Source organism: Uloborus diversus, chromosome 1 (genome assembly GCF_026930045.1).
Source record: "Uloborus diversus isolate 005 chromosome 1, Udiv.v.3.1, whole genome shotgun sequence".
NCBI lineage: Eukaryota > Metazoa > Arthropoda > Arachnida > Araneae > Uloboridae > Uloborus > Uloborus diversus.
The window spans coordinates 90193548-90206686 of NC_072731.1; the positions used below are offsets into that span (position 1 = coordinate 90193548).

At 34.9% G+C, this 13139-nt stretch overlaps 1 long non-coding RNA gene across 1 annotated transcript; it reads right to left on the bottom strand.

Moving 5' to 3' along the window:
• Positions 1–8635: 8635 nt before the first annotated feature.
• LOC129231072 (uncharacterized) lies at positions 8636–10629 on the bottom strand. Its single transcript, XR_008581225.1, has 3 exons — positions 10240–10629; positions 8921–9032; positions 8636–8797 (listed from the first exon to the last, which is right to left on the bottom strand). It is a non-coding gene; the product is annotated as an uncharacterized LOC129231072 (long non-coding RNA).
• Between the last annotated feature and the right edge of the window lie 2510 nt (positions 10630–13139).

Consider the following 13139-nt stretch of genomic DNA (forward strand, 5'->3'; position numbering starts at 1 on the left):
TAACTTCGATAGGGATGTTACGAAGAAGGAACCGAGTCGTGGTTCCGTCGTTCAACAGTGAACTTTCTGTAGGAATATTTAATATTGATTTTTTTGCCAAAATTTCTTTGGCACATGCTGCGTTGTATGTTTTCACTATCATGTGATTGGTACGAGTAAAATCGATAGATTCAATTAGGTTATGGTTAATGAGCGACTCCTCAAAATCTTTTTTAATAAGCAAAGGTTTATTACGGGGGAGACCGGCTGAGGGCTGGTCTTTAACTTTGAAAAGAATACAAAAATTAGAGCCACCGTTGCCCGCAATGGCATCAATGGTGGTCGGGTAATCCGAAATACTTTGAAAGACGTTGGGGTCGTCAATACCTGCCATGAGAATGAAAGCAGGAAAATGGTGCTGACGCAAAAGGAAAAAAGAAAAATTTGCCTTACCTGAGCATGGAAGCGCCCGCCAAACCCAAAGACAGCAACAACCAGGGCTCCGCCGCTTGCGGGAGCAACAACCGAAAAAAAAAAGAAACGCACGCACAAAAAAGTAAAACTAGACGAGGAGGGAGTCCCAGGAACAAGAGGGAGACGCCATAAGCAGCCTAAAAAAGGAAAAAAACTACAAAAAGAAAAAGGGCCATACACCCGGCCCGTGCATCTCCCGGCTGCAACGCAGCAACCACAACACGCGAGAGCTACTACTAAACTGCCGCTGCCACCGACCCACGAGGAAGAGAACAGTTAAGGTTGCAGCCACACCATCCACCGACAGCTGTCCCACATTTCGGAAAACGGAAATAAACAAACACAGCATACCTGTGTTGCCAAAAAGTATTTGATTTGATTTCGAGTCGACGAACTCACCGATCGACCGTCGAGTAACCGGTGCTAACGGCAGCGTTCCTGAAAGCTACTGGTTCACTGGTTGCTTATTTAGTCCCTAAATGAAAACGTAGTTTGTTGCTTCCGATGTCGGTTTAAGAAAATCACCGGTCGACCGTAACTCTAGCTGCGTCATGTCTGCGCAAATAACCGGTGATCAACCGAAAACGTTTGATGAAGCATTGCTAATGAAGTTGAATGTTTCAGCTGAATAACGTTACAGTTCAAATAAAATAGTCTAAATAGTAGCGTCAGGTCGCCTGGGTTTAACAAATTAATATTACATTTATATTCAAAGATTAGATTATTCACAAAATAGAGTAATTTCTCATAATTAATTGAATTAGAGTTAGAATTAAGTTTGGTTTCTAGCAAATTAATTTTATTTAAGTATTTCTGCATGAGACTTTGATCAATAAAGGAACCAACACTCACCACACTTCCTTCGGAGTCGGCAGGCGGTCCAGTTGTAATGAAGAATGGGATACTTTCACGTGACGTCACAGCAGGTTTGTTTTGCATAAGACACGTGGGGGCCGTGGTAGCCTGATCGGTAGGGCATTGGACTCGGGGCCGGAGGGGCTCGGGTTCGATCCCCGCTGGTCGAAGACCCACCGTCGTCATTAAGGGGGACTGGGCGACGTTAAATATGCTCGTGGTCTCAATGTCCTCCAAGTGAAACGATACCTCTGGGGGTGCTAGTACCAGGTAGCTATTAGCTCTTGGACTAGTTCTAAATTCTCATTAACTGTTCGATCCGGTGATGGTGCTGCCATCTATCGGTATATAAAATAATGGAGGCAAGGCACTAGTATGCAGACCTCGACATAAATACAGTTGAAGTCAGTTGTGACTCTTGAATAGAATAGAATCATAGACTAATAATAAGAGTAGACCGAGCTTTTTCATTCTTGCTGATGAAGAAAATTGGTTCATAGATATATCACGTGACTAGTGGAAGGGCTTGGCGAAGACTTTGGCAGCATGGTTGCTAGATGGCAGCATTATCTATAGTTTGACACTCGACATGTATTTTAAGACAATGTGTTTTCATTTAAAAAAATTTTCCAAGTGCAGAGATTGAACAGTTTTTTTTTTTAGTTATGCATTATTTTGACACTAGTAATAGTTTTTGGTCACAGTTTTCAGTAACTTTTATTTCATTCGGAACTACTACGTCAGCGTTGGCATAAACGTAATGGAGTAAACGTTTTGCGTTAACGCAAAAATGTACTAATCGGTATCTTAAATTGAAATTGTAGGTAAAAATCTTACCGTTTGCCGATTCTTTTTGGGCGCTTGAATATTTAATTGCTTAGAGAGTTATTGAAATTGACTAAAGAAAATGCACAATACTTTCTAAACGAAAAACTCACTATATTAACAAAATATTTACAACTTAGAATAACAAATTTACAAATCGGACTCCATAAAAGATCATTCTTCCGTTTTCCATCAATTTTTATTTCGATCGTCTGCTACGATCAACGCCCGCTGTTGCTAGGATATCCACTAGTCACATGGTTTGGTTTATGAGCAGCAAAAGGGTTGCCATAGCTCGGTCTATTCTTATTATTAGTCTATGAATAGAATAGAATAAGACACGTGACTTTAGCATAGGACACGTGATCTATGCAGCTTTTGCTGCTTTGTTTTGGAAGCCATTGCTGACCACCCAGCTTCAGCTACTTGTCATCACCAGTGAAAAATTGGGTAAAACTAGCATTTTATTAGTCTCGCCGTAATATTTGAAAGATTTTAGAACAATAGAAATACATGATCATTCTGAAAACTTCAGCAAAATTTTTTCGATGCATACGAAATGAATATGATTTGCAAAACCAATGAAAGGCTTGGAAGTTTGTAAAGAAAAGTTTGTTTTGAACCAGCATGTAAGTGAACTACGAACGGAAATAATGAAAAGTTATTTTTCCTGAGATTTTGCACCGTATTTTATTTATTTTTTAATACATTACAGAAGAATCATGAAATGATATTAAGTGTTTAACTAAGCAAAAATCCTTATAAAATAAGAAAGAACTGCAGGTGATCAAAAATAAATAGTTGATTTTTTGTTCCTAACCAATACAGTGTTTTTTTTTTAGAGTTCTAGATCGATATATAGAAGTAAATAGTGCATGAGTTTTCTTATTTACTCTATGTACAGTGTCTTTTTTATTGACGATATTCTAAGCATTAAAGAGTCAGAATTTTGATTTTATGATGAAATGGACAACTAATAAACAAGTTACCTATTTTTCTCTGCTGGTTTTGTCTTTCAAAGTCAACCAATTTTTCTGTTCTGTAACTGGAGTGTAATGAATGACATTAGGCAGTAACATTACAGTGACATTTGGTGATTATCCATCCCTCGGAAAAGCAGAAATGTTTCTTTTATGACCATACAAAACAACTGAAACAAACTTCACCCTTTCCCCTCTGAAATGCAGCGACATCCCTTTCAATTTTTTTCTGGCTACGCCAATGATACAAGGACTTGATTTCTTGACAGTCGAAAAATTCAAACTGCAGTGAATGATGATAGCAAATCATTATCATTATTCCGCAGACTGTTTTTTGCTAAGCAATTTTCAATCTGTTGCGAGAACCCTCAGTTTTCTTGAATTTAATGTGGCTTATGTTTAGGCGAGCCAGATTTTTGTACTGTTCAAACGGAACATCGAAAAACTCCCCCCCCCCCCTTCAGCGTAGCAAGTAATCAAAAGGGTAGGGCTTTGTCGTTCATGAACAAACGAGTCAAAAAGAATGAATCCTTAAAATGAAAGATCCGTTCGTTAACTAAAAAATGAACAACCATTCCTTTGAACGGTGAGCATTTGGAAAATTTTATTCATGCACTTGTGATAAAATCGCATTTTAAAAAAAATACTTTCATCTTCAATTTTTTAATGGGCAATCAATTTCAAATTTCCTTTTTCTCAATGCAGTACAATATCTTCTTTTCGAACCTTTTTACTTTCTGCGTTATTCATCATTTTTCTTTAACCATTGCAGTTAATTTTCTATTTTCCAATGTAGTTAAATTTACATTAAGCAATGTTTTGTGTAACTGGTTTGGGCTACTAGCAAAATGTTTGGACATTCCACTTCTTGTCCCAAGCACCTGCTAAAATCCTTCTCACGCTTTCTGTCACCAAAGTTATTTCTAAAAATAATTTTTATCACTTTTCTGGTGATCATTTTATCTTCTAACATTCCTATCAGCTACATTCTATATTGATTTTAATTTATTTTTAACTTGCTTAGCGATTTTGAAGTCGCTTATTTTACATTCAATATCCAGGGATTTTTAATAAAGATTGTCTAATTAGTCCCCCATTTAAAAAAGTGTTGTCTTTTTTTCTTCTGTTCTCATCGGTACTGTGGAATAATTTTGAAATTCTCTAATATTTAGGTGAGTACCTTTTTTTAAAATTAAGTTCTTCGGTACTCCGGCTGAGCTACCAATACATTTGTTGTTACTTTTTCGTTTCGGCAACTGAGAAATGACTTACAAAAAAAAAAAAAAAAACTATAATTGCTTTATACATCTAAACCTGAATAAAAATTTTTGATCAATTTTTCATAGGCATTTTTTATTACTTTAAAATAATTTTAGTTATTTTTTCTTTAAGAATATTACTGATCTAATGAAACCTTTCGAAGTGAGGATGTTGTGCAGAGATCATAGGCAATTTTTTCAAATGTACGAAGCAGTTCAAATGAACGAGTTGAATGAACAATCCTCTGATGTGTGTGCGTGTGAACAGAAATTAAATAGAATGACATTGCCCACCCCTGTTTTTTTTTAGAGTTTTAGAGGGTGGTTCATTCTCAATGCCAGGGGTGCCCATCCCCATCAAATTCAATGGCGCAAATTCCCCCCCCCTCCCCCCAATGTGACCAGACGTCCTGCTTTTTGTCTTAGCAGGAATGTCCCGCCAAAGTGTCTCGCTTTGTCGAAAAAGTCCTGCTTTTTTTTGTTTAAATTCTGTCACACAAGAAATATAACATACAATCTAGATTTTTTTAAACGCTTTTTCGATTTTTTGCTGTCAGTAAACGTAAGAACGCCATGTAAAATGTTATTCTTTAATGTTTAATACGCTGCAAGTACAAATGAAAATAATAATTTTGATTAATAAATTTGTTGTGTGATGCAATATTCTTTACATCAATCGTATTAAATTATTTTCAACTTGAGTTCTTTATTGGTACATTTGAGTTATTTCTTGGCATTTTTCTGTTACGTAAAATATTAAGTCTGTGGGGGAAAAAAAGCTACTCAACCCCCCCCCCCCGTCATGTGTCCTGATATTTAACTTGAAAAATCCTGGTCACATTACCCCCCCCCCCCCCAAATTTTCTCAACCCTCTTTCCCCCCTTTTTTATTTTCTAGCTCTCTTTTTTATGTTTTATTTTTTAAAAATATGTTAAAAAAATAAATTAACATTTTTATTTATTTGTTTATTTATTTATTTTTAATCATTATTATCATCATTATTTTATTAGAAAAGTTCTGTGACATGCCAATGAAAACACACATACACATACAAACTAAATAAATAAATGAAATGAAATATAAACAGAATAAAATAAAATAAAATAAATAACTTGAATCAAAAATAAATCAATAAATAAATTTCAATAGAAAAATTAAAAAATCCCCTCCAAAAATTTTGATAGCGCAATTTGCGCCACAATCCCGCTCTGTGGGCACCCGTGCTCAATGCCATGAATAAATGGTTACTAATTTTAATGATAAATCAGGGGTAATAAATAATACATGATGCAATCAGATACATTTAAATATTTTATTTCCTACACGTTAATATTTTTAAGTTACTTTAGTAGGAAGGAAAGCTTTGAATGAGAAATAAAAATTTGAACGATATTTACGCATTCTTTGCATTGGCCAGGACTGTTTTAGAAAGTCTTTTTTGTTTTTAATCTTGCTGTAAAAATTCCTCACAAGCTAATCCAATATTAATTTTACAGGTCAACTTTACCTCAGAGCAAGACTAACTTATGTCCACAATCGCTACTTTATAGGAAAAAAAAGGAACATTTGTCTGGATCATTCAAAGGGTGCGCTCTTTTAACACAGATAAATAATTACAGTTGATTTCTTTTCTTTTTTTTTTTAACGTTTGCATGACTCGATATGGACTAGGATTATACATACAATGCAGAAAATCGCAATTTATAGACTCGTGTCAGTCTGGCTCTGAGGTACAGAAATGAGTTTTTGGACTTTTTCGGTCATCTGTAATCAAATTTATCTTTTTCCGCTACGTGAAGTAAACCAGCCAGGACACCGAGATTTTGTTTGAAAACCGAGACTGTCATGGTCAAACCAGGACTTCTGGCAATCCTACTTATAGTCTACAATTTCACCATCCAATAATGACTTAACCTTCCGAAATGGCTACTGCATGATAGATTTTTCTGTATGTTGCAGTGTTATATTTTGTTGCTTTTATATTTTTCTTAAATCTTTTGATAATACCACCAACCTTAATTTTAAAACTCATATATTATTGCTTATTACAAGAAAAAGAAAGGATTATTTTCTCATAGCATGAGTATTGGAAAATAAATATCATTCATTGAAATCTGTTTATTGAAAACTAGTATTACATTAGTTTTTATGAATCATAAGGCAATCAAATGTAAAAATAGTACATGTCTGTATCATTGTATTGTTTAATAAAAATATTTGTTTGTATTTAATGAATTTATTTTTTCCATTTAAATCCATATTCACTTTAAAACAGCCTAGGCTGATACCACAAGAAGTTATGATTCATTAAGTTTACTTCAGATATTGAACCAAAAGTGAAAACATATAAAATGCATTAAATTTGAACCGGAACAAAAGAGCTTAACTTTAAATTTACATTAATGTCATACTAAGTACTGGTTTCATTTCAATGTATATTGTGACTCTGATAAGTTTAAGCTTGACCTTGATAATGTTTATATTCTTTTGGGATATCAAGGAAGGGTAATTGGCACCAAATTGAGTTGGGTTGCTTTTGTAGAAGTTTCTCAAAAGTATGCCAACCCAAATCCGTGCAGCAATTACACGTCCCTTTTTAATTGAAGTTCGAAAAAAAGAAGTAATCAAGGTCAAGCTTGCATTTATCAGAGCCACACTATAATATTTTCTTTCTCAACACCAACTTTTTAATTCATTTTATAACTTTTGATACTGGACCCAAAATTCATGATTTTTTGTATCATGATTTAATTTTTAATTGCATTAATTGAAAATTTAACTGCTACGTTACAGATTCATCATTTACACAGATTACACATTTATTTATTATTATTAAGCTCAGCGTTTTCGATTTGAAAATTTTAATGTACTGAAAAAAGGTGTATAGGGCGGTTTTTCCCAGGGTGGACAAAATCTGACAACCTTGCCTTTCGGTGATATTTCCGCATAGCTTTGAACCCGACATTTCTTTGAAAAAACTTCTCAAGATACCATTTAAGGATTTTTTTTCCTCTACTAAATGCTTTCACTTGATTCATAGCATATTATAGGATTCTAATAGAGAATTTTATCAGTTTATATTGATTGTTTTCAGTTGTAAGACGTGAATTTTTTGATAAGTTGACCAAAAGTTTAAAAAGATGTGATATATGGAAATTCACTGTATAATATTGTTTACATTTTGTTTCACTAGCTGTGAAACTAGCTAGCAGACAAGTGACCGAAGCAATGGTTCGGTCACTCATCTGGTCATCAATGCTGATTCTACATTAGCTACCAGTTTGTTTGGCACTCTAGGCTTCCTTAAGAGGTTTTCCACCTCCAGCTCTCTCACTTCCTATGCCGGGCTGATGAGTGCTAATAAGCACGAAACTGCGGTCCTCGGCTGGAATTGACTGAGCTGGCAGTGTATTTCATGTATTTCCGCCTTAACCCTGGCTATAGGGCGGTAAGTTACTGAAAAGTATATATGGACTTTCAATATTTTACCCCGCCATGGAGAACAACATAGTGGCATGTTCTAAGTATGAAATCTCTCACTACACAGCAAATCATGGATTATACAAAGTATAGTTTTACCATATGGACACATCAAGCCATTGTTGAGTATATATAGATTATTGTGTGTGTGTTGTAATTTTTTATTTTACTTTATCCTGGTAAACTTTGCTTCTTTAATAATAAATTGATAAAAATTACCCTCTTATCCATACTATTCACTACTTACTAGTAATCAGACTGCCTATTGTTAGGGAGGAAAACTTTTTGATGCTTAAAATACATATTACTCATTAGTCTTAAAACCAATTTTGAATGTTCAACAGTTTGTATAAAAAATAACAATGACACATTCAAATAAAATAATTTTATTTTCAAAAAAATCCATTGTTTTTATGAAAATCAGCCTTCTTGTGTGCAAAATTTTTCGTTATGCCAATGAATCTGATGGGATGTTAGCCACTTCAACTGTGATAACCTAGAAATATATGTTGCATGCAAATCCTTCTCGTTTGAGTATTAAAGGTTTTTTAAGAAAGATAAAGTTCTGCATCAATTTCCACACTACCTTAAAGTGGCATCCAGACTGGAGCATCATAAAACAGCTTCTGAACATGACCTAAGATCAAAAGCACTCTAGTGGGGATGCCACTTTGGAGGTATGATGCAATAAGCGCATTACCCCTTTTTGCAGAAGCAAGGCGGGTTCCCCAGGAGGTATATTTCCATCACAGAAAAGAAAAGCTATTTGCTATTATTTTTAAAATGTCATTAAGAATTGATGGTGTAATAATCATTTACAAGAGTTGTTAGATAGTTCTAACTAATGGGAAAATTTTATACCAGGTATGTATCCAATGAAGGTGTAAGAATTGGAACATTTCTCCATTTATAAATGTTCATCCATCTGAAAATGCAGCAGGAAACTAAAAAATACAAAATTGTGTTTGGAAAATCAATAATTTTATGTAAGGACATTACACAAATATTTTATTTACTTTGAAAAAAAAAAAATCATTTATAAACAGAAAAGATATTAAAAGTAATACCTCTAGTGTGATACTTTAATGTCCAAAAGAAAAACATTTACTTGAATTGACTGGTTCTCAAAAATATTCATGGATGCAAGCCTTCATTGAGTTAGCACACTTTGTCCTTTGCCTAATATTTTAAATAAAAGAAATGAATAAAATTGTAGAAAAGTTATCAAAATTCAACATTTGACAAAAAAAAAAGAAAAATTAATTTGAATTATGAAATTTTGAATCCAAATTATGTTTTTCGCAATCATGAGTTGCGACTGGACCCTACTCATTGGAGTTATTGCTTCTGGAAACGGCTCCTGTCCCTCCAAGCCTGCCCCGGGCGGTTACGTGTTTATAGTTTTGTGTATGTAGGCGCGCGTTCGTGCATGTATCGGCTTGTGTGTGTGCGTAGACCTGTGTGTATGCACAAAGGCGCGTGCGTATGTGAGTGAATGAGCGTGTGTGTAAGTAGGACATGAACACCACCGCTGAGCTGATTTTAGAGGACAGTGGTTAGGACCAGAGGAGCCGCGCCTGCAGAGGCTCCCGGTCCAAGCTGAAAAAAGAACCACAACGCCAAGGACGGTCAAATGAAAACAATTAGCAATCGTTATTGCTCAAAAAAAAAAAAAAAAAAAAAAAAACACAAATAAGCAATTGTTGAAAATGCAAGAATATTAATGAACAACAAATGAGCGATTTTCGGAAAAAATGTCCCGTTCGTAACGCTGGAGAATCAAAAATCAGGATACTACGTATAAAAAGCGAAAGAGATCCTTAAAGAGGCATAACAATTTTGTATCGGGATGAAAAAAAAAACTATGTTTTGTTACAAAAACTAGAATTGTTTACAGGACATTTAAAAACATATGAATAATGACAAATTATTCAATGACAAATATCACATGAATTTACAATTAATATACCTGAATCAATGGAATGCATGAGCTGTATATGAATGTTGAAAATTTATTTAACCTGAGAACTAATGTTCGGGGATGAAGGAAATAAGAATGAATTCAGGTAATTGCAGGACTAGTAGAATAAACCTTTGTATTCAACAAGAGAAAATAATTTATAGTTTTTTTGCACTTGGTGGTATAGTTTTTTTTTTTGGTACTAATAGTGAGACAAGTTTACAACATCATTTTTTAATACTCAAAGCTAAAAAAAAAATAACTGAAAAAAAAATGATTTGTTTATAAAAATTCCATTATTTGATTTTTTTTAACGGGAATAAATGAAAATTCAAGAAGTATTATATTTATCATTCAACTTTACATGGGCAAAACTGATGTAAACATAACGACTATAAAGTGTAGATTAATGACGAAATAACTTACTATGCTTCAGCAGCTCGAGGCATAAAATTTGTATTCCTCCTTCTTACAAGATGGCTTGCACAAAAAGAAAGAAAAAGTTGACACAGCATCAGTTTTCAGTACTCTTTTTTAGTCCGATAAAATCCTTGTGGTCATACATGGCCGTCGTGACAACCTTGAATATCGTGATTTGACATTGACAACCGATTTATTTTTTTAGCTCTGTAGTTGAATGTGGAAGGATTTTGAGGGATATTTCCTGCTCCTTGCATTCTTCTTTATCATCATTATTCGTTCATCTACACGCACAACCGCTTGTTAGCATTTTTCTTTACGAAAAAACCTAATTTCGACAGCTAACGCCACGCTCCCAATACCTTTAACATTACCATATGCGTTTGTTTTGCATAAGGAGCCGTATCCGCGGTGTTCTTCTTCTCGGCGTGAAAGTATCCCATTGCATCAGTTTCAAATATTTGCGCGCGTTGGGAAAATCGACGATCAGGCACTGCTCAAATTTGTACAATTATTTTGTATAAGGCAGGGACACAGAATTCTCTAATCGGGCCCCGCATTTGCTAAGGCTGGCTCAGCGCAGTTTCCCCTTCACGCACTATTTTGATTACTTTTGTGTCTGTTGTATTCAATACGAGCCTCGAGCTTCAATTGAAAAGATAAAAATGTCTTATAACTTCTGAGAATTTTGCGAGGCCCTATCTGCGCGAGGCCGCCGGCAGTCGCCGACATCGCCGACGCCTAGCGCCGCCACTGGGTGGAGGTGGCGTCTATCCACAGTATCCATCCTAGTATCCAGTATTTGGTGCGCGTGGTTCAATGAGAAGAATTTCCTGAGACAATTTAGAACTGAAGAGTGAAAAAAAAAACGGTTTTGATGTGTGTTGATTTAGTAGTGAGACAAAATTCGCCATTCCTAGCAAAGTGCCAAAAAAAAAAAAAAAAAAAAAAAGATATTAATGTAATGTTACAGAATTTGCCGCCCCTATCAAAGTGCCGCCCGGGGCGAGTGCCCCCTTTGCCCCCCCCCCTACGCTACGCCACTGCCCCCCCCCACACATTTCAACATCTCACGTTATTATTTTTGCTCAGGGCTAATTTAACTATTTTCATTATTTTTGGCTGCACGCATATTTCTCTCTCTCTCTCTCTTGCCATATTTTTATGATACATTACGTACATTACTGTCAATTTTTCACGTTTTTTTTTTTTTTTTTTTGCATTTGCGGCAAAGATGGCTAAAAAAATATATATATTTTATTATGTGGCGCCATCTGTATCCCGAAAAATGATATAATTGTTTGCTAAGTATATCGTAAGGGGCTGTTCATAAATCATGTCACATATTTTAATTTTCCCAACATATTTGATTCCGACTCCTTCTCAGTCACAAATTGTCACACATCACCCCAGCCCCTCCTTTTCTCACATGTCGCCAGGCCCGGGCTACTATGCCCGGGCCCAGGATTTCATAAAGGGAAAGGGGCATTTGATGTTTTCTCATTCTTTACCCCATCATCGTCATAGAAAAACTTGCCAGTGTGTTAAAAAGCTCATTTGCTCATTTCTGTTTGTCTTTTTTTTTTTTTTTTTTTTCTGTCCGACAGTAAGAGGGAACAGCATGGGTGGTTGACGTTGGTGGTCAAACTCTGCCTCTGGGGTTTAGCATGTTGGCAAGTCCCCCCCCCCCCGAGGAAAAAAACTGTATAATGTATACTCTTTTATTTATTTATTTATTTTTTTTAAGCTGATCACGTCACATTTCATCAGTGAATTATTTTGAATGTTTTTGCACTTCATGTAAATAAATATTTTTCGGGTCAGAGAATTTATGTGAAATAAATTTTCCGAAAAATATCTTTTATAAGTTCAAACAGCGATTTTTTAAAGAACTGTTTCGAGGCTAGTTTTTATTACATTTTAATGTTCATAAAGCTTTTGTGCAACCTAAAGTGCATTCTGCAATTGCAATTTTTACACAAAATTTTATTGATAATTGTTTAAGAGGAGGGCTTCCACTTATACCCCGTAAATTTTAACTACTACAGGGGTGAGTGGACCCCCATATAATAGTGATGAATTTAAAATTAAAAGCAATTCGTATGAAAAAATTTCTATGGTTAAATACAAAATAATCATGAAGACCCAGAAGAAATTGATAGTTAGCTACGAAAGCTGCAAGAGCTGGGGGGCAACTGCCCCCTCACTTACCATAGGCGGATTTAGGACTGAGTTCTTAGGTGAGCATGATTTTTTTTTTAAAGCAACATTTTTATTGTCCCCCACTCCCATGTTTTTGTCTGTTTCCTGTGAGCATAAGTCCATTCTTTCCTTTTTTGTGTCGTTTTCATTAATGTGTGTTTTCATGCTGTCCTTTTTGAATTGACCTTAAGAGAGGGAGCTGGTATCAAGAGAGTGACGCAGGGCTCCCTTTTAAGTGGGAAATAGAGCATCTCCAATTTTAGGGGGCCGGGGGTTTCTCACTTGGAGGAAATTTTGTAAAATGGATATAAAATTCTGTAAATTAAAGCCTTATAGAGGTTAATTGGACAGACATAGAAACTGATAACTAGATTATGTAGTTGTACAGTATTGTTCAAACTTCGTAAGAAACAGCCATTTTAAGTTTGAAAGAAAAAATAAATATAGACTTCTCATTATAACAACCTTTTTTTAATTGTAAGTAGAGTGCAGAAAACGAAAAGGAATAGAGGTAGTGTATCATTTTTTCCCCTGGCTAAACAGATTAACAATATGCAATAGAAGTAATTGGAGCCCACTTTGCTTAGGATTTTCAAAGACTTATCTAATTATTTTCAAGGACTCTAGAATAAATAAAATTATTTAACACACTTCATTTGTACTTTCCAATCTCTGATATTTTAGTACTTGATTGTAAATTTTCA